The sequence below is a fragment of the Phyllobates terribilis genome, unplaced genomic scaffold (genome assembly GCF_046119375.1).
Source record: "Phyllobates terribilis strain yellow unplaced genomic scaffold, ASM4611937v1 Scaffold_8__6_contigs__length_399053987, whole genome shotgun sequence".
In the NCBI taxonomy this organism is placed as follows: Eukaryota; Metazoa; Chordata; class Amphibia; order Anura; family Dendrobatidae; genus Phyllobates; species Phyllobates terribilis.
This window is the reverse complement of record NW_027362768.1, coordinates 395,903,230-395,926,176: the sequence shown is the minus strand read 5'-3', so window position 1 is coordinate 395,926,176 and position 22,947 is coordinate 395,903,230.

The window sequence follows — 22,947 nt, the reverse complement described above, 5'->3', positions numbered from 1 at the left end:
TGACTGTAATGTGGAAATTGAGCAAGATGTGAGACACGTGTCCGTGACAACTACTGAAGGTGACCTTGTGTTTGCCGAAGATACCGATATACAAAAAACTGACATGGGAGGAGACATGATTGACGTGCGAGAAGCTTACATATTAGGTGTTTTGGAAGGAGACGTGAGTGATGTAGGTTGAGCTGACGTAAAAGGCCTACTAAAAATAGCAGAAAATTTAGAAGCTACAGAGGCCCAACTCTAAATTAAAGTTAGGAAAAATTTGCTAAAATTTTACAAAATCATGCCAAAATATGATGTCAAAATCTATGTCTGTAGAAATGTAGAGATATTTGAGAGCTTTTCTGATAAGTTTGATTTAACCAATGAGGAGAGGAATCAATTATTTAAAATGTGGATTCCTGTAACATTTTTCAGATGCCTAAATTTAATGTCCTCTGAACATGACTCTCCTAATGAATGGCATGATGCTGACAGCTTAAAATATTTGATTTACTGTGCCATTAAGGATTTCCCAGACATAGATGATCTACAAAATGTAAAAATTGGTAGGAAAGAATGTATATATACATTCATGTCCATATTTGAACGGTTGTACAAAATTCTCATCAAAAATGGAAAATTACAACAAATGATAACAACTTTTGTACAAAAATTAAAATTTTTAAATCCGGTATCTCGAGTTATTGCGTCACAAAAGGAATCTTTATTTTAAATGTGAACAGTTGCTTGATTTTGCTAGAAAACATGAAAATTGTGAAAAGAAAATAAATCAAGCTAAATTTGTAAAACCAGAAAAGGTAAAATTATATCAAAAGCCAATGAGTCATCCTTGAAATGAAATCTATGAAATACGCAGAAGATTTTATATATATTATAAGCCATATCAGATGATTCAAAAGTCAATTTCTTCACAGAAAGAGTTAAAAATTCAAAGCTGTGACCTCTCCATAAAAAAAAAATGGCCGGAATTGACGGACAGAGGCAGGTGGGACCAGCTCACAGTGACATAATGCAATGTAAACTGAAGGCTCAGTCATCTGATCTGTTTAAGGATGAGAAAATGTAATTTCTAAATAGAGCGTTTCTGGAAATTTTTGAGAAAGAGAAAAGATTTGGTTTAGGGAATGGCTAAGAAAAAACTGTAATTAGATATTGTATCAAAGTGTTACAATGTATCATTATTTATATATAGTAACATAGTAACATAGTTTTTAAGGTTGAAGGAAAGCTAATTCCATCTAGTTCACCCCATAGCCTAACATGTTGATCCAGAGGAAGGCAAAAAAAAAACATGTGGCAAACACTAAGCTCCACATTGGGGAAAAAAATTCCTTCCTGACTGCATACGGCAATAAGACTAGTTCCCTGGATCAATGCCCTATCAAGGAATCTAGTATATATAACCTGTAATATTATACTTTTCAGGAAAGGCATCCAGGCCCTTCTTAAATGTTAGTAGTGAATCCCTCATTACAACATCATGCGGCAGAGAGCTCCACAGTCTCACTGCTGTTACAGTAAAGAATCCGCGTCTGTGATTATGATTAAACCTTCTTTCCTCGAGGCGTAGAAGATGCCCCCTTGTCCCCGTCTCTGGCCTCAGAGTAAAAAGATCAGTAGAAAGGTCTTTGTACTGTCCCCTCATATACTTGTGCATAGTAATAAGATCACCCCTAAGCCTTCGTTTTTCCACGGTAAATAACCCCAAGTGTAATAACCTGTCTTGGTATTGCAGACCCCCCAGTCCTCTAATAACCTTGGTCACTCTTCTCTGCACCCGCTCTAGTTCAGCTATGTCTTTCTTACACACTGGAGACCAGAACTGTACACAGTATTCTAAGTGTGGTCGCACTAGTGACTTGTATAGAGGTAAAATTATCTTCTCCTCATGAGCATCTATGCCTCTTTTAATGCATCCCATTATTTTATTTGTCTTTGCAGCAGCTGCCTGACACTGGCCACCAAACATGAGCTTGTCATCCACCAATACACCCAGGTCTTTTTCAGTGACACTTTTGCCCAGTGTTTTACAATTCAGCATATAATTATACATTTTATTTGCTCTGCCCGAGTGCATTACCTTACATTTATCCCCATTAAAGTTCATTTGCCATTTATCAGCCCAAGCTTGTAGTTTACATAGATCCTCCTGTAATATAAAATTGTCCTCCTCTGTATTGATTACCCTGCAGAGTTTAGTGTCATCTGCAAATATTGAAATACTACTCTGTATTTATTTATTTATTTTACTCACTTATATAGCGCCATTAATTCGACAGCGCTTTATAGACATTATGGGCGCTGTCCTCATTGGGGTTCACAATCTACATTCCCTATCAGTATGTCTTTGGCGTGTGGGAGGAAAACAGAGAACCCGGAGGAAACCCACGCAAACACGGAGATAACATACAAACTCCTTGCAGATGTTGTCCTTGGTGGGATTTGATCCCAGCGCTAACCACTGAGCCACCGTGCTGCCTCTGTATGCCCCCTACAAGGTCATTAATAAATATGTTAAAAAGAAGCGGGCACAATACTGACCCCTGTGGTACCCCACTGTTAACTGTGACTCAGTCTGAGTGTGTTCCATTAATAACCACCCTTTGTTTCCTATCACTGAGCCAGTTCTTAACCCACATACATATATTTTCCCCTATCCCCATTGTTCTCATTTTATGTGTAACATCCCTGGCGGCGTGCTGGCTTGGCTTACCACCTCCCACCATGCAAGACCGCCATCTTACCTATCAATCCAGGCTGCACACTTTGCTCCAGTACCTGCTGTGTCTCTTGTCTGATTGCTTAGGGCGGCGGCGCGGCTACTGCCAGATTCTTATAGTTACTGTGTGCGCACTCCTAATGCCTCCCCAGCCTATTGCTGTGAGTCACTGGATACTTAAACCCCCTCCACCCAGCAGGGGGTGCCTGAGCAACACTTTCATTCAGTGTGTTCTGTGCAACTGAGTTGCCAGGTCCTGTCCTGTATCTTGTCTGTTTCCGCCCCTGGGGGCTGTATACCCAGGCCTGTTACCTGTATCTGTGACTTCTAGTCTGTCTCCGCCACCATGGGGGCTGAGTTCCCAGGCTCGTTCCTGTATCTTATTCCTGGTTCAGTTCCTGTCTGAACTGTGTCCTAGCCTGTTATCTGTTTCTCTCTATGTCCGAACCTTCCCTTTTCCTGCAGTGTCTGAACCTGCACCTAACTCTAACTTGTTGTCTCTGAACTTCTGTTTGTGAGTTTTGTGTACACTCGCTATTTCATTGTAAGTACCTTGTGTGTATCTGGTTCTGCTTGTTCACCGCACCTGTGGTTTTGCTCTGCCCTGCTTGTTCAACGCACTTGCGGTTTCGCTCTGCTCTACTTGTTCACCGCACCTGCAGTTTTGCTCCGCTCTGCTTGTCCACCGCACCTGCGGTTTTGCTCCGCTCTGCTTGTCCACCGCACCGGCGGTTTCGCTCTGCTCCACTCTGCTTGTTCACTGCACTGGCGGTTTCGCTCTGCTCAGCTTGTTCAGCGCACCTGCGGATTTTGCTCTGCTCTGTTCGTTCACCGCACCTGCAGGTTTTGCTATGCTCTGCTTGTCTACCGCACCTGCGGGTTTTGCTCTGCTCTGCTTGTCTACCACACCTGCGGGTTTTGCTCTGCTCGTCTACCGCACCTGCGGGTTTTGCTCTGCTCTGCTTGTCTACCACATCTGCAGGTTTTGCTCTGCTTGTCTACCGCACCTGCGGCTCCGTTCCTGTGTCCCAGTCTGTACTGGTCCCTATCCTGCTTGTGTTCCTACCTGCCAGTACCCGCCTGTCTGCATGCCAACCATGTCTACTAGTGCCCACCTGTCTGCATGCCAGCTGTGCCTGCCAGTGTCCACCTGTCTGCATACCAGCCATGCCTGCCAATACCCACCTGTCTGCATACCAGCCATGCCTGCCAGTACCCACCTGTCTGTATGCCACCCTAACCTGTCTGTTCTTGCATTCCCCGGTGTGGGTCAACAGCTGTGACCGGGGTCTTACCTGGAGTAGCACCTGGTCCCTCTGCTCGGTTCCTCCCTGGTTCATGGAGTTGACTGAGCCGCCGTGTGACCTTGGTCGGACCAAGTTGATACTTTGTTATGCCCCTCCAGGCACTCCTCGGTTCATGGTCCAGTGGGATCACTAATCATGCTCACGCCAGTCAGTCCGGGCTTGAAGAAGAGGGGGCGTACAGGGGGGGGAACTGTAACATCCCTGGCGGCGTGCTGGCATGGCTTACCACCTCCCACCATGCAAGACCGCCATCTTACCTATCAATCCAGGCTTCACACTTTGCTCCAGTACCTGCTCTGTCTCTTTTCTGATTGCTCAGGGTGGCGGCGTGGCTACCGCCTGATTCTTATATTTACTGTGTGCGCACTCCTAATGCCTCCCCAGACTATTGCTGTGAGTCACTGGATACTTAAACCCCCTCCACCCAGTAGGGGGTGCCTGAGCAACACTTTCATTCAGTGTGTTCTGTGCAACTGAGTTGCCAGGTCCTGTCCTGTATCTTGTCTGTTTCCACCACTGGGGGCTGTATACCCAGGCCTGTTACCTGTATCTGTGACTTCTAGTCTGTCTCCACCACCCTGAGGGCTGAGTTCCCAGGCTCGTTCCTGTATCTTATACCTGGTTCAGTTCCTGTCTGAACTGTGTCCTAGCCTGTTACCTGTTTCTCTCTATGTCCGAACCTTCCCTTTTCCTGCAGTGTCTGAACCTACACCTAACTCCAACTCGTTGTCTCTGAACTTCTGTTTGTGACTTTTGTGTACACTCGCTACTTCATTGTAAGTACCTTGTGTGTATCAGGTTCTGCTTGTTCATCGCACCTGCGGTTTTGCTCTGCCCTGCTTGTTCACCGCACCTGTGGGTTTTGCTCTGCTCTGCTTGTCTACCGCACCTGCGGGTTTTGCTCCGCTCTGCTTGTCCACCGCATCTGCGGGTTTTGCTCCGCTCTGCTTGTCTACCGTATCTGCGGGTTTTGCTCTGCTCTGCTTGTCTAATACACCTGTGGGTTTTGCTCTGCTCTGCTTGTCTACCGCACCTGCGGGTTTTGCTCTGCTCTGCTTGTCTACCGAACCTGCGGGTTTTTGCTCTGCTTGTCTACCGCGTCTGCGGGTTTTGCTCTGCTTGTCTACCACACCTGCGGCTCCGTTCCTGTGTCTGTACTGGTACCTATCCTGCTTGTGTTCCTATGTTAGAACCTTGCTCTTAGGTTTTTTTTCCTTTGCTGGTCACATGACCTTGTTGGCCTATTTAAGCCTGCTCCGCCCTTCTGGCTTTGCTGGACTTCATTGTATATCTACTTTCTAGGTAGCCTGTGCTCTGTGTCTTGCTCTGTTAGTTTGCTTGGTCTTCTGACCTCTATGTTCTATATATTTTGTTTGTTCGTCTGTCTGCTACTATTTCTGTTAGGAGGTGTCCCATATTCCTCCCAGTCCTTAGTACTTGTAGGGATTCCTTCCCCACATCTATAGGTCTCCGTACAGACTAGCTTAGGACTTTAGCAGGTCTGATCGCAGGATCAGGTCCCCTGTTACATCGTAGGGATTAAGCTGAGTTCTATCGTAGGGACAGATCTCCTCTCTTTCCTTAGCTCTGGTAGCAGAACATAACAGTAAGTCCAGCCAGCAAATTCTCTAAGGAAAGATTTTTCTGTTCCATCATGGTGTCGGTTCAGGATTTGGTTCATCGCCTGCAGGGACTCTCTCTGGAGGTGGCCGAGCTCCGTCAGCACGTGAGTAACTGTCCTGGAGCACATTTCTTGGAGCCTAAGGTATGTTTGCCGGATTTATTTTTTGGTGAACACCGAGAATTTTTTTCATTTAAAAATGCTTGCTTATTGTATTTTCGTTTGAGACCTAAGTCCTCTGGGGATGAATCCCAGCGCGTAGGGTTCATAATGTCACTTTTGCGCAAAGAGCCTCAGGAGTGGGCCTTTTCTTTGCAACCTAGTGATACATGCTTCAGATCAGTGGATAGTTTTTTTTCTGCTTTGGGACTATTATATGATGATCCTGACCGTGTCGCATCTGCTGAGACTGAGTTGAGATGTTTAAAACAGGGATCAGGTAATGTGGAAAAATATTGTACTCATTTCCGTCGTTGGTCTACTCAAACAGGGTGGAACGATTCTGCTCTGAAAAGTCTATTTCTTGCTGGGCTCAGTGAAAGGGTTAAAGACCTGCTAATTGCTTATCCTACACCTGAAGATTTGCAACAGGCTATGCAATTAGCTATACGGGTGGATAGAAGACTGCGTGCAAGGGTTAATGAGAGCAAATCCTCTGCTATGTCAGTTTCTGGTTATGAGAATGTGTGTACTAACAGTGGTGAACCGATGGAGATTGGATCGGTGGCACCTCGCTCTCAAGAAAAAGACCGTCGATTTTCTGAAGGCTTGTGTTTCTATTGCGGAAAATCTGGTCATTTGATTAAAGGTTGTGAGCTTCGTATGAAGAAAGAAAAAAAAATGGTCAGTCATGCCCGTATTGCCTGTTTAAATTCCAAGGGTATATTTTTAGCTGCTTCCACGATTGCTCAGAAAAAATTAATGTAATTTCGGGTGTTTGTCGATTGTGGGTCTACTCTGAATGTAATTGATGGGGGATTCGTGGAAAGACTCAATTTAAAACCTGAACCTTTATCATCCCCCATTGCTGTGGTTTCTGTGGATGGTTCCCCTTTGAAGAATATTACTCTCAAGGTCTGTGAATTTCCTCTCACTATTAATGGTGTTCACCATGAGAAATTGGATTTGGTAGTGTTGAATAACTTGCCTTCTCCAGTAATATTGGGATTGCCCTGGTTAAAATTTCACAATCCTGTATTGGATTGGTCTACCAGTGAAATTAAATCCTGGAGCCATAAATGTTATGACAAGTGTTGTAACGGGCGTATTGCAGCTTTGGATAGGGGAGAATTGCCTGTTCCTATTCAGGATTTTTGGAGAGTTTTTTCTGAGAAGGAATCGCAGGTTTTGCCTCCCCATAGAGACTATGATTGTTCTATTGAATTTGTCCCTGGAGCGACTCTTCCTAAAAGTCGTTTATTTAACCTTACTATTCCTGAGAGGAAGGCTTTGGAGGAATACATACAGACAAGTTTGGCCGCCGGTCACATTAGGCCCTCTAAGTCTCCTGTGGCGGTTGGATTTTTTTTTGTAAAAAAAAAGGACGGCGGTTTACGTCCTTGTCTGGATTTTCGTGAGATTAACAAAATTACTGTACGCAATCCTTACCCACTGCCATTGATTCCTGATCTGTTTAACCAGTTAATGGGGGCCAAGTGGTTCTCTAAAATTGACCTTAAGGGGGCATACAATCTGTTGCGCATGAAGGAGGGTGACGAATGGAAGACTGCTTTTAACACTCCTGTGGGTCATTTTGAGAATCTGGTTATGCCTTTTGGTCTTACTAATGCTCCTGCATTTTTTCAGAATCTGATTAATGACATCCTTAGACCTTTGATCGGCAAAAATGTGGTTGTGTATTTGGATGACATTTTGATTTATTCGCCGGATCTGGAGTCTCATTGGCGGAGCGTGCGTGAGGTATTACAGTTATTAATGAACAATTCGCTTTTTGCTAAGCTGGAGAAATGTGAGTTCGCTGTACAGAGAATTAGTTTTTTGGGCTACATTATCTCCAGCAAAGGTTTTGAGATGGATCCGGTTAAGGTTCAGGCTGTGCAGGAATGGCCTAGGCCTATTGGTTTGAAATCGATACAGAGGTTTTTGGGTTTCGCCAATTACTACAGAAAATTCATAAAAAATTTTTCTAGTATTGTCAAACCTCTGACTGATCTCACCAGGAAAGGTGCTGATGCGGTTCAGTGGTCTTCTGAGGCCATTGAAGCTTTTGTGTATCTCAAGGAGAGGTTCACCTCTGCTCCCATCCTTATGCAGCCTGATGTTACTAGGCCGTTTTTGGTTGAGGTTGATGCTTCCTCTGTGGGGGTTGGCGCAGTATTGTCTCAGGATAACGGGGATGGATTACATCCCTGTGCCTTTTTTTCAAAAAAATTTTCGGAGACTGAACTGAATTACGATATTGGTAATCGGGAATTATTGGCTATTAAACTCGCATTTGAACACTGGCGCCACTTCTTGGAAGGTGCGGAATTTCCCGTTCAGGTTCTTACGGATCATAAAAATCTGATATATCTTGATGCTGCCAAGCGCCTGAATGCCCGTCAGGCTAGGTGGGCACTGTTTTTCTCGCGGTTTAATTTCTCCGTTACTTACATCCCTGGTACTAAGAATGTTAAGGCGGATGCCTTGTCTTGCAGTTTTTCTCCCATAGTCGGTGCTGAGAAAGAGGAGAACATTTTACAAGAAGGTGTTGTGATAGCTGCTTTGGACTCCGTTTTGGAAGATGAGATTCTTAAAGCACAGGAGAATGCCCCTTCTAACACTCCTCATGGGAGGTTGTTTGTGCCTGGGACCTTTAGGAGAGATTTGTTTGTTGAGTGTCACGAATCTCGGTTGGCAGGTCATCCCAGAATCTCTGAGACCAAGAGACTGGTGGGTCGCAGTTTTTGGTGGCCTGGATGGCAGAAGGAAGTCATTAAGTGGGTGCGTCAGTGTACTATATGTGCTAGATCTAAGTCCTCACATACTCCTGCTGCGGGGTTGCTTTGTCCTTTGGAGGTTCCCAGTGCTCCTTGGACACATTTGGCTATGGACTTTATAACTGACCTTCCCCCCTCTGAGGGTTTTACTGTCATCTGGGTGGTCGTGGACCGTTTTAGCAAGATGTGTCACTTGGTTCCCTTTGTAAAACTGCCCTGCGCTAAAACTCTCGCTAAGGCCTTTGTCAAGGAAATTGTCAGACTTCATGGCGTTCCTACTGACATTGTTTCTGATAGGGGTCCTCAGTTCGTGGCTCGTTTTTGGCGTGCCTTTTGTGACAGGTTGGGAGTTCATTTATCGTTCTCGTCCGGATATCATCCTGAATCTAATGGCCAGACAGAAAGGAAAAACCAGGATGTTGAGCAGTTCTTGCGTTGTTTTGTGGCAGACAATCAAGAGGGGTGGTCTGAGTTTCTGCCACTTGCTGAATTTGCTCTGAACAATCATACATCTTCTTCTGCTGGTTGTTCGCCTTTTTTTTGTTGTTCTGGGAGACATCCGTCGTTTGGGTCGTTCTCCAAGTTGGGATCTGCCGTGCCTGAGGAGGAGAATTTTTCCAGTGATTTGGAGAGAGTTTGGACGGATGTGCGTGGTAATCTTCAGGAGGCCAACAGAAAATCTAAGGACTACTTTGATAGGAAACGACAGGAGGTTTTGTTCGCTGTTGGTGACATGGTTTGGTTGTCCTCTAGGAATCTGCAGTTGAGGATTCCTTCTAAGAAATTCGGTCCCAAGTTTGTAGGGCCCTTTAAGGTGCTTCAGGTTGTCAACCAATCTGCTGTTAGGTTGGAGGTTCCTACCTCCTGGAGAATTAATCCGGTATTTCATGTCTCTCTGTTGAAAAAAGCTGTTGTATCGGATTCTGACGCCTCTGCCTCTGTTCCTCCGGTGGTGGAGGACGGGGAATATGAAATTTCTCGCATCCTTAACTCTAGACTGTATAGAGGTAGTTTGCAGTATCTTGTGGCCTGGAAAGGTTTCGGACCCGAGGATAACTCTTGGGTGAGGTCGGATGATGTTTCCGCGTCCAGACTTATCAGAGCGTTTCACAGGAGATTTCCTGATAAGCCTGGTCCTAGGGGATCCGGAGGATCCTCTTAGAAGGGGGGGTACTGTTAGAACCTTGCTCTTAGGTTTTTTTTCCTTTGCTGGTCACATGACCTTGTTGGCCTATTTAAGCCTGCTCCGCCCTTCTGGCTTTGCTGGACTTCATTGTATATCTACTTTCTAGCTAGCCTGTGCTCTGTGTCTTGCTCTGTTAGTTTGCTTGGTCTTCTGACCTCTATGTTCTATATATTTTGTTTGTTCGTCTGTCTGCTACTATTTCTGTTAGGAGGTGTCCCATATTCCTCCCAGTCCTTAGTACTTGTAGGGATTCCTTCCCCACATCTATAGGTCTCCGTACAGACTAGCTTAGGACTTTAGCAGGTCTGATCGCAGGATCAGGTCCCCTGTTACATCGTAGGGATTAAGCTGAGTTCTATCGTAGGGAAAGATCTCCTCTCTTTCCTTAGCTCTGGTAGCAGAACATAACATCCTACCTGCCAGTACCCGCCTGTCTGCATGCCAGCCGTGCCTGCCAGTCTCCACCTGTCTGCATACCAGCCATGCCTGCCTGTTCCCACCTGTCTGTATGCCAGCCTAACCTGCCTGTTCCTGCATTCCCCGGTGTGGGTCAACAGCTGTGACTGGGGTCTGACCTGGAGTAGCACCTGGTACCTCTGCTCGGTTCCTCCCTAGTTCACGGAGTCGACTGAGCCGCCGTGTGACCTTGGTCGGACCGAGTTGATACTTAGTTACACCCCTCCAGGCACTCCTCGGTTCATGGTCCAGTGGGATCACTAATCATGCTCGCGCCAGTCAGTCCGGGCGTGTGCGTAACATTATGTATCAACCTTTTGTGTGGAACCGTATCAAAAGCTTTTGAAAAGTCCATATGCACAACATCCACTGCATTTCCTTGGTCCAGTCCGGAACTTACCTCTTCTTAAAAGCTGATCAGATTAGTTTGACAGGAACGGTCCCTCGTAAACCCATGCTGATATTGGGTCATGAGGTTCTTCTTCTTCAGATACTCTAGTATAGCATCTCTTAGGAAACCCTCCAGGATTTTACCCATGGTAGAGGTTAAGCTTAATGGCCTATAATTTCCAAGTTCGGTTTTTGTCCCCTTTTTGAATATTGGCACCACATTTGCTAAATGCCAGTCCTGTGGTACAGACCCTGTTATTATGGAATCTTTAAAGATTAAAAATAATGGTCTATCTATGACGTTACTTAATTCCTGCAGTACTCGCAGGTGTATCCCATCCGGGCCCGGGGATTTTTAGACGCCGCCGTACTTCCAGCTGGGTTAAGCAAGTGACATTTAATGGAGAATTTTTGTCATCACTGATCATGTTTTCTGTCATGCGATTTTCTTGTGTAAATACTGTTGAAAATAAATCATTTAGCATATTGGCTTTTTCCTCATCCTCATCCACCATTTCACCCAGACTATCTTTAAGGGGGCCAACACTATGATTTTTTAGTTTCTTACTATTTATGCAGTTAAACAATATTTTGGGATTATTTTTACTTTCTCTGGCAATGAGTCGCTCTGTCTCAATCTTTGCTGCCTTGATTTGGTTTTTACAGAATTTATTTAATTTTCTGTATTTATTTAATGCCTCATGACTACCTACGTGCTTTAGTTCTCTAAATGCTTTCATTTTGTCACTTAGGATTAACCCTAACCACTTACATCTCTATTTAGCCATAGTGGTTTCCTCCTATTTCTAGCATGTTTATTCCCATAGGGGATATATTGTGCACAGGTCCTATTCAGGATGCTAATAAATGTCTCCCATTTGCTCCCATATAATCTTATACAGTAAAATTGTGTAGTTACATAGTTTCTATAAATATATATATGGTATATATATAATGTATGTATATATATATATAAATATATATATATATATATATATATATATATGTATATATATACAGGGTGGTCCAAAAGTAGGTGGATAGAAAGTGTAATAAGGTTATGAAGGTTATGGAACTGTCACAGGAGATAAGTATCTTGAAATTCTAATGAATCAAGTTGTTCCCCAGTTACAGCAACAGCCTAATTCAAATGACCTTTATTTCCAACAGGATGGGGCCCCTCCACATTATTCAAGAGTAGTCCACGAGTATCTTGATGAAACATTTCCTAATAAATGGATTGGCCGAAGAGGCCCACTTGATTGGCCGGCACGTTCACCAGACTTGACCCCAATGGATTTTTTATTTTGGGGAGTACTCAAGGACAAAGTTTATAGTCGAAAACCAAAAAGTGTCAGTGATTTGAAAAATTACATAAGAGATGCATTTCAAGAAATTAATACCCAAAGAGACTTGTGCAAAAAAGTTTATCGAAGCGTAAGAGGCAGGCTTCAAAGCTGTGCAAATTGTAATGGAAAACAGTTTGAGCACCTGCGCTGATAAAATTGAAGGGCTTTTGTATTATTGTTCAGAATAAAATTTAATTGTCAATGTTATGCTTGTGTTAGTAAATATAATTTTATATATAAATCAAAATAAATGTTATTATTTTCTGGCCACCTACTTTTGGACCACCCTGTATATCTCTACAATATATAGACTGCTCAAAAAAATAAAGGGAACACTCAATTAACACATCCTAGATCTGAATGAATGAAATATTCTCATTGAATACTTTGTTCTGTACAAAGTTGAATGTGCTGACAACAAAATCACACAAAAATCATCACTGGAAATCAAATTTATTAACCAATGGAGGCCTGGATATGGAGTCACCCCCAAAATTAAAGTGGAAAAACACACTACAGGCTAATCCAACTTTGATGTAATGTCCTTAAAACAAGTCAAAATGAGGCTCAGTATTGTGTGTGGCCTCCACATGCCTGGGTGACCTCCCTACAACGCCTGGGCATGCTCCTGAGTAGGTTGCAGATGGTCTCCTGTGGGCTCTCCTCCCAGACCTGGACTAAAGCATCCATGAACTCCTGGACAGTCTGTGGTGCAACGTGACGTTGGTGGATGGTATGGCATAATGTCCCAGATGTGCTCAATCGGATTCAGGTCTGGGGAACGGGCGGGCCAGTCCATAGTTTCAATGCCTTCATCTTGCAGGAACTGCTGACACACTCCAGCCACATGAGGTCTGGCATTGTCCTGAATTAGGAGGAACCCAGGGCCAACCGCAACAGCATATGGTCTCACAAGGGGTCTGAGGATCTCATCTCGGTAACTAATGCCAGTCAGGCTACCGCTGGTGAGCACATGGAGAGCTGTGCGGCCCTCCAAAGAAATGCCACCCCACACCAATACTGACCCACTGCCAAACTGGTCATGCTGAAGGATGTTGCAGGCAGCAGATCGCTCTCCACGGCGTCTCCAAACTCTGTCACATCTGGAACGTGCTCAGTGTGAACCTGCTTTCATCTGTGAAGAGCACAGGGCACCAGTGGCGACTTTGCCAATCCTGGTGTTCTGTGACAAATGCAAAGCGCCCTGCACGGTGTTGGGCTGTGAGCAGAACCCTCATCTGTGGACGTCGGGCCCTCATACCACCCTCATGGAGTCTGATTCTAACCATTTGTGCAGACACATGCACATTTGTGGCCTGCTGGAGGTCATTTTGCAGGGCTCTGGCAGTGCTCCTCCTGTTTCTCCCTGCACAAAGGCGGAGGTAGTGGTCCTGCTGCTGGGTTGTTGCCCTCCTATGGCCACCTCCACGTCTCCTGGTGTACGAGCCTGTCTCCTTGTAGTGCCTCCAGCCTCTGGACACTACGCTGACAGACACAGCAAACCTTCTTGCCACAGCTCGCATTCATTTGCCATCCTGGATGAGCTGCACTACCTGAGGAACTTCTGTGGGTTGTAGAGTCCGTTTCATGCTACCACAAGTGTGAAACCACAACCAACATTCAAAAGTGACCAAAACATCAGCCAGAAAGCATTGGTACTGAGATGTGGTCTGTGGTCCCCACCTGCAGAACCACTCCTTTATTGAGGGTGTCCTGATAATTGCCAATAATTTCCATCTATTGTCTATTCCATTTGCACAACAGCATGTGAAATTGATTGTCAATCAGTGTTGCTTCCTAAGTGGACAGTTTGATTTCACAGAAGTTTGATTTACTTGGAGTTATATTCTGTTGTTTAAGTGTTCCCTTTATTTTTTTGAGCAGTGTATTTACATTTGTCTAAGTAGAGATTGTGTAAAATTTTATTTATACAAGTATAGTCATATAGTTAATTCATTAATTAAATTAGAACTTAATATATAAATTAAAGTAGCAATATTTCGGATTACATTAGAGCCAATATATGTATAAGATATTTAAATGATTTTCTGTATGAATTTGATATTTAATCTTATCTTTTATGTTTCCTTAGAATTTTCATTGCAAAGTAGGATTTGATCAAACAACTCTTACATGGATTTATTTCTTTATTGACACAGGAAGTTGAAAAAAACTGCATGATTTTATGTGCATAACATTTTTAAAATAATAACAATATAACTAGTTGAACTATATTATGTGTAACAATTATTAATTAATTCTTTTGTGCTGCTAATATTTTCTGTGCATGAAGTGTTTTTGCTTTGTAACTAAAGTTACTTTACTGCATGACGTGTGACAGCTGCAGCATCTGAACTTTGAGCAAATAATATGGATTTCCATTCTTCCTATCTTTAGTTTGTGTAATTTAAACCTGGTAGCCAGTAAAGAAAAATGTTATATGATATTATATGTATTTGGGGAATATTCAAATAAATATTAAGATATTATATGTAATAGTTTACAATGCGCATTGATAATTAGGATACAGAAATTTTGGGTTAAATGTATATATATTCATACCTTTGTATGTGGAATGTATGGTTGAACAGATCTGTGAATGTCAGAGTGAAATGACAGATAAAATAAATGAGCAGCTGCTAAGTAAGATTTGTGTGCCTGAGACCTCATGTATGTTTGGAAAAAAAACTGTTTCTTTATGTGAAGTAACAAAAAATACATTTCATTCTGAGAAAATTATGATACATAATTGAGTATTATCTGCATAATATATATATAGATATATACATATATAGATATATATATATATATATATACTAGATGGTGGCCCGATTCTAACGCATCGGGTATTCTAGAATATGTATGCGGCCGACCGGGCACAATCAGCAGAGCGGTGTTTAAATTTGGCACCCAAATCGCTGATTGGTCGCGGCCGGCGACCGCGACCAATCAGCGAACCGCATTAGTGAGGAGAGCGTGTTTAAATTTGGCGCCAAAATCGCTGATTGGTCACGGCCTGCGGTCGCGACCAATTAGCAGAGCGGTGTTTAAATTTGGCACCAATATTGCTGATTGGTCGCGGCCGGCGGCTGCAACCAATCAGCGAACCCTGTTAGTGAGGACCGGAGAGCATGTTTAAATTAGGCGCCAAAATCGCTGATTGGTCGCGACCGGCGGTCGCAACCAATCAGCAGAGCGGTGTTTAAATTTGGCGCCAATATTGCTGATATCAGCGAATCGTATTAGTGAGGACCGGGGAGCGGCGCTGCCTGAGCGGGTACTTCCGCTGCGAGCAGCCGGGAGATGACATTAAATATAATGATATGAATTAATATAAGAAGAAAAATGTTTCAATTTTCTGAGTAAAAACAAGTGATTTTTGCATTCATTCATACATTTATTCATATATTTATTCATTTTGGTTAATGAGTATACATTCTTTGGTATTACTGGTTTAATAAATATATATATTAAATATATATATATATATATATATATATATAAATATATATATAAATTTATATATGTATTAAATATCATATATATCTAGTTAATAAAGGTTGAGTAATAAGGGTATAAACACTTGTTACATCAAAATACACTGACATCTATGGGTTTGAAAAGGTAATTACACCTATGACATAAAAATATTCTATCACATGAAGAACTTGATTAATAATGAATTATTATCTATTATTGCTTTATTATTCCAAACATAATTTATATTCATATTTTGATAATAATTAGATGGATATTACTGATTGCTATGGTACGCTTTGATATTATAGGTTAAGAAATTGACAGATTTGGTATCAGATTAGGGAATGAAGACTTCAATCAAAATACCTCAATTATGAATTCTGTCTTAATAAAGACTTTTTATATTTCTAAATCAAAGAGATTGTCAAAAGTTACAAGAAGAAGCAACCGATAGCTGGAAGTCTCAGAAGGTAAAGATGTTGTGAATGCTGAGTGTTATACTAGACTGTGTCAAATACAATTCTCACCACTGATAACCAGGACTGCAGAGGACGATGATCCTATATGAACTGTGTTGTGTTCAAGTTTTCATGGTTTCTTATCACCTGAAAGCTGGTGAATAATGAAGGAGTGTCAGGATTCAGCCAGCCTGACATATGTCCTGTACATTAAGGACTAAGTACTGGTTATGGTGCTATATAAAGCAGGGAAGTGTTAAGTTAACCCTTGCTTTGCTGACCAAAGACATCACATCTGTTCCAAAAGTGACATGAGACCAGTGCGGACAACACGGAGGATTCCAGACCTATCTAAAGACAATCCAACGTAAGTCCAAGTGACACTGCACAGATATTAAAGCTACATTTCATCAATGGACTTTGTTTTCTTATCATTTAATTGACACATGATCTTTCTAATAAAGAGTACAGTTTATGGACTGGACAATAATGAATACAATTATGGACTGTTCAATATCTACACGCTATAATTTATTCCACAAAAGTTACAAAAAGACTGTGTTTTAAAAGAACCAAAAAGAAGACGAGACGAAGACCCAATGACATGAGATGATGACGATTGGACCCGTGATTGCTTAAATTTAGATTTAGGGAAGTATATAATTATTAGTGATGAGCGAGCATGCTCGCTACTGCTCGGTGCTCGCCCGAGCATCTCCCTGCTTGAGATGCTCGTCGCTCACTGAGTATTTCCGGGGTTGCTCGGCAGGAGCTCGGGTCCCCTCCCTGCATGTTTGGCGCTCTTTACAGAGCCAATGAACATGCAGGGATTGCCTGCCACTCACTGTAATGCCGCAGCCATGTTGGTCTATATCAGACATGGCGCTGCCGTGCTCGTCCCAGTCACTCCGGAATCAGACAGTGTAGGGAGAGCTGCTGAGCTAGGGAGAGATTCGCTTGTTTATTAGGTAGTGTAGGTAGAACAGAAGTATATTACACATATCCATCTCAACAAACAGTCCATCTGAGGACTAATCCATCTGCAGAGATATCAGGCAGGCAGTGTATATAGGCAGGGAGGGTATATAGCAGACTGCAGTGCATATAGCACAAGAGGCTCCATTCCAGTTTTGTCTGCTGCTGCTGCTAGATATATCTAGACATAGGCCCAGGTCTCAGGGGCCAGGAATAATTTTTTTGGGGATCTTAATCCTCATTATTTGCTTAAAAAGCAATCCAGGGTACACTGTTTTTCTGCGCCATTTGCTTTTGGCACTGCAGAATACAGCCAGGTCCTTTCCATATTACAGCGCTAAAAATCCAGCTATTTAAAACTGTGGTTTGTCTGTCACACGGATCACATATATTTGCGCTGAAAATATTGCCATTTCAGGCCTCCATTGAAATTTTGTTTGGTTAGTGTTTCAGTGTGTCAGTGAAGCTATTGACACCAGTTTGCTGTTAAAAATAGTTACCTACAGGCCAGCTATTTAAAACTGTGTTTTCTCCGTCACACGGATCACATATACGCTTTCAGAAAATACTGCCATTTCTGGCCTCCATTAAAAATTTGTTTCAGTGTGTCAGTGAGGCTATTGACACTGGTTTGCTGTTCAAAATAGTTACCTACAGGACAGCTATTTAAAACTGTGGTTTGTCCTTCACACGGATCACATATAAGTTCGCTCTAAATTCAGCCATTTGTAGTGAGCATGGAAGATATTGTCCTCCATTTAAAATGGACAAAGTACGTCGCAAGGGACGGGGAACTGGACGTGATGGTGATGATGCATGCAGAGGCCAAGGCCGTGGGCAAGCTGAAATTGTGCCACAAAAATCACCCACATCTTCTTTTTTGACCTTCCTGTCCCAATTAATAGGGGCCCCAGAACAACACTATTGAACACAGAGCAGTGTGAAAAGGTAATTGGTTGGATAGCAGATAATGCTTCCAGTCCCTTAGCCACCACCACCACCACCTTGTCTTCCACACGGTCAAGTCTCAGTAGCTATGAGTCTGGACCGCATATTCCTCACCCTGAACCTCCTTCCTCCCACCAAGCCGAGTTGCCAGAGACAACTGATCCCACATTTGGACACTCCGAAGAGATGTTCACTTTTCCATTTATAGATTCGGGCCTCTCGCCCGGTCCACTTGAAGCGTGGCAAGAGGAGATCGCATGTAGCAATGCCCAAATATTTGAGCAGCCACGGTCACACAAAGGTGACAGTGGGAAAATGTCACAAGAGGTGGACGATGATGAGACACAATTGCCAGAAAGTCAGGAGGAGGACCAGGGTGCGGAAGTGGAAGACGAGGTGGTGGATGATATAGTAACTGACCCAACCTGGCAGGAGGACATGCTGAGCGAGGACAGCAGCACACAGGGGGACGGAGGCAGAGCACCCCAACAGGCAGGAAGAAGCAGTGTGGTGGCCGCAGACAGAAGGCAGGCAACCATTCCCCGTAACACCAACACGAAGGAAGTTGCCAGTACAACTGTTAGGTCTTCCTGAGTCTGGTTGTTTTTTAAAGACTCTGCCGATAACCCCAACAAGGCCATTTGCACCACCTGCCAGGCCAGCATCAGCAGGGGTGGCAAAACGACCAGCCTGACCACCACCAGCATGATCAGGCACATGGCAGCAAAGCACCCGACTTTGTGAGCCGAACCCCAGGGTACAGGAACAGTGTCTGCGGGTGGCACCACTGTTTCTTCCGCTGTTGTGCATGTAAGAGAATCCCCTGTCCATGGTGCATGCGAAGATGCCTCCTGCCCTGCACCTGTCATTGCACACTCTCAAGTAGCAGCATCAGGACGCACGTCCATGTCCTTGTCCCAGCGCAGTGTTCAGTTGTCCATACCCCAGTCCTTGGAACGCAAGCGCAAATACGCAGCCAACGCCCCACAGGCCACACTACTAAATTCACACATTTTGCGACTGCTTGTGCTCGAAATGTTGCCTTTTAGGCTCGTGGAGTCGGAAGCATTCCGCAACCTGATGGCGGCGGTTGTCCCTCGGTACTCGGTCCCAAGCCGCCACTATTTCTCCCGGTCCCCGCATTACACAAGCACTTGTCCCAAAACATTAGCCATGCCCTCAACAACGCAGTTACCGGGAAAGTCCACCTAACCACGGACACGTGGACAAGTGCTTGTGGGCAAGGACGGTACATCTCGCTGAAGGCACACTGGGTTAACATAGTGGAAGCCGAGATCCAGTCGGACCTTGGGACGGAACACGTCCTCCCGACGCCAAGGATTGCTGGCCCTAGGTCAATCAGAGTTTCCCTCACAGTCTACAGCTCCTGTACCTCATCCTCCTCCTCTTCTTCAGCTTCCATCTCCGAAATGACCACATCAGTCACAAACTCAAATCCAATGACCAAATCAGTGACAAACTCAAATCCAGCACTGCAGCACTGCCTCGGCCAAACGGCAACAGGCTGTGCTGAAGCTAGTATGCTTAGGTGACAAACCACACAATGCTGAAGAGTTGTGGACAGCTCTGAAAGAGCAGGCAGATCTGTGGCTCACACCGCTGAACCTACAGCCAGACATGGTAGTGTGTGACAATGGCCGGAACCTGGTGGCAGCTCTGAGGCAAGGCGAGCTCACACACGTACAATGCCTGGCCCATGTGCTTAACCTCGTGGTTCAAAGGTTTCTCAAATCCTACCCAGAGCTGCCGGATCTGCTTGTTAAAATATGCCACCTGTGTGCCCATTTTAGAAAGTCACCTACAGCTTCCGCCGCCCTTTCCGTGTTTAGGCAGTGCTTGCAGCTTCCGGCTCACAGACTGGTGTGTGATGTCCCCACGCATTGGAACTCTACACTGCAGATGTTGGGAAGGATTTGTGAGCAGAAGAGGGCAGTTGTTGAGTACCAGCATCAACAAGGCCGTCGGTATTCAGTTCAGACTCCACACATAAGACCTCAGGAGTGGACATGGATGTCAGACATATGTACCATCCTCAAAAACTTTGAGGACTCAACCAAAATGGTGAGCGGCGATGATGCCATAATTAGGGTCACCATCCCGCTTCTCTGTCTTCTGAAACGCTCTCTGCTCACAATCAAAGAGGATGCATTGCAGGCGGAGTACGATGAGATGGAGCAAGGAACCATACAGGGTAATTACACACAGCCCAGCCTCATCTCATCCCAACGTGAATTGGGTGACAATCAGGAAGAGGAGGAGGAGGAGGAAGAACAGGAGCTAGTTTCATGCGCTATAGACGGTACTACCTGCACAACTGTCATACCGTTTGTTGGCCTGAGGACAGAGAGGAGGAGGAGAGCATGGTCACTCGTCCTCTTGGTGAGGACACAGAAGTCTTGCCTGTTAGCAGTCTGGCATGCATGGCTGAGTTTATGTTACGCTGCCTTTCCAATGACCCCCGCGTTCTCAAAATTTTGCGTGACAGTCATTACTGGTTGGTGACACTTCTAGACCCATGCTACAAGGAGAACTTTCTATCTCTTATTCCTGAGGTGGACAGGTCTAAAAAAATGGGGCAATACCAGAAGGCCCTTGTTGCGGAACTATTAAAAAAATTCCCATCTGAAAACGCTGGCGGCAGAGAGCACAGTTCGTTGGATAACCAAGGACTACAGGTGAGAGACACAACTCCAATCATGCAGAGGCAGGGGAACACTGTCAAAGTTCTGAGAGAATTTTCTCAGCCCCTCCCATCGCTCAGGCCCTGAGGCATGGGGTACTCTCACAAGAAGTGGAAAGTTTGGGAAGATGGTGAAGGAGTACCTTGCCGACTGTACCAACGTCCTCTGTGATTCCTCTGTGCCTTTAATTCTCGGTATCCAAGCTGGATACGTGGAATGAACTCGCTCTTTACGCCTCAGAGGTCCTGGCCTGCCCTGCCACTAGCATTTTATCAGAGCGGGTTTTTAGTGCCGCTGATGGAATTATAACTGATAAGCGCACCCGCCTGTCAACTGAAAATGCTGACAGGCTGACTCTTATAAAAATGAACAAGGGCTGGATTGGGCCAGACTTCTCAACACCACCGATTGAGTGTCTTTTTTTGGGAGGAGTATTCCCATGCACCTTTTCACACCCACACATGTGTATACACTTCCTGATTTTGGCTTTTTGCTCTTGTCCTCCTCCTTCTCCTCATCCTCATTCTCCACCACGATATCACGATGGGGGACCGTGGTCCGTGATGCAACATCCACATAATTTTTTTAAAGGGTGTTTATGTTGCCTGTAAAAAAATTTTTTATACAGTATGTTCATGTATACCCCCCAGGGGTAAATGTTTGTCAGCCCATACACTTAGTGCATGGGCATTACAAGTATAGGAGACCCGCTCCTTTCTAATGGGAACATTTTTTTATGAAGCCCTCCTCCATGTCTATTCCAAGGGGCATTGGAGTGCCTCCAAATTTTTGGCAACCCTTGCATTCACTGCATAGGCCAACACTCTTGGAGACCCACTTCCTAATAATGGGAACATTTTTTCATGAGGCTCTCTACGTCTCTTCCAAGGGGCATTGGACTGCCTCCCAATTTTTGGCAACCCTTGCATTCACTGCATAGGCAAACACAATGGGAAACCCACTTCCTAATAATGGGAATATTGTTTTTAGGAGGCCCTCTGACCTCCACGTCTCTTCCAAGGAGCATTGGAGTGCCTCCAAATTTTTGGCAACCCTTGCATTAACTGCATAGGCAAACACAATGAGAGACCCATTTCCTAAAAATGGGAACATTGTTTTCAGGAGGCACTCCTCTAAGTCTCTTCAAAGGGGTATTGGGGTGCGTCTAAATTTACAAAGGGGTATTGGGCTGCGTCCAAATTTGGGCAGCCCTACCACTCACTGCATACGCAATAACAGTATAGGAGGCCCACTCTTTAGTAATGGGAAGAACAAAGCCTGGCCGGCTGATGGCTCTAAGAATAGTGAGGGCCCCCTGCTGGCCCTTTAAGAATAGTAAAGGCCGGCTGATGGCCCCATTTCCCGGTGAATGCATTTGTCACAGTTGAAAGCAATGCAAAAGTGCAAAAACGAATCACAAACGCTATGTGTGAACATAGCCCAAGGTGTGGAGGAGTATTTTTGTTTTCGGTTATTTATTTTGCCTTATATACAAGTCATTACCCTGGAAAGAATGTTCCTTAACATATTTCCCAGGAAAATCCATTTTGGTTTCGTTTTAGTATGTTCTATTGTGAGTCCGTAAAAGTGGTGTAATACCTCTGACAACATTGTTGACAGCAGTGACCTGGGAGTCAGAAATGCTTCCAGGGGTCTTCCACATGCTGTTCCCATGTCATTTGAGCACTGTTCCCATCGATTTGGGCAAATTTTAGGCCCCCTGCAGACCGCCGGGGGAGCCGCCTGAAAAATGCTCGAGTTTCCTATAGACTTACATTGGGCTCGTTGCTCGGGTCAGCACCCGAGTATTCCAATGTGCTCGACCCGAGCATCGAGCACCCGAGCATTTTAGTGCTCGCCCATCACTAATAATTATAAATTTTACATTGGTCATGGCTTACCATAACATGGATTCACATCATTATGCTATTGAATGTGTATAACAATAATCCAATATTGATATTATTATTATTAGTATGGATATTAAATTATATTGCCAAAGAAGAAGCAAAGAAGAAAGATGATCCTGTTATGAACCTATCTACTTTGAGGATTCCAGTTGATGTCTGTCACACTCAAAAGGGGGAATTGTGAAATATTAATTACGGATATTCATTTTTGCATTCTGAATTCTGTATCATACATTGCATAAGATTGCATCCACCATCGTGATAGGGTTTCTAGATGACATGCGCTATTTGTGTATTTTTAGTTCAGTGTAAGTTAGTGCCATATGCAGAACAGGTGTTGTGAAGGGGCTATATAACCCCATGTTAGAGACAGGGTGGGCTCTTGCACTACACATGACACCAGAAGGAGGATCTACAGTACAGACCAAAAGTTTGGACACACCTTCTCATTTAAAGATTTTTCTGTATTTTCATGACTATGAAAATTGTACATTCACACTGAAG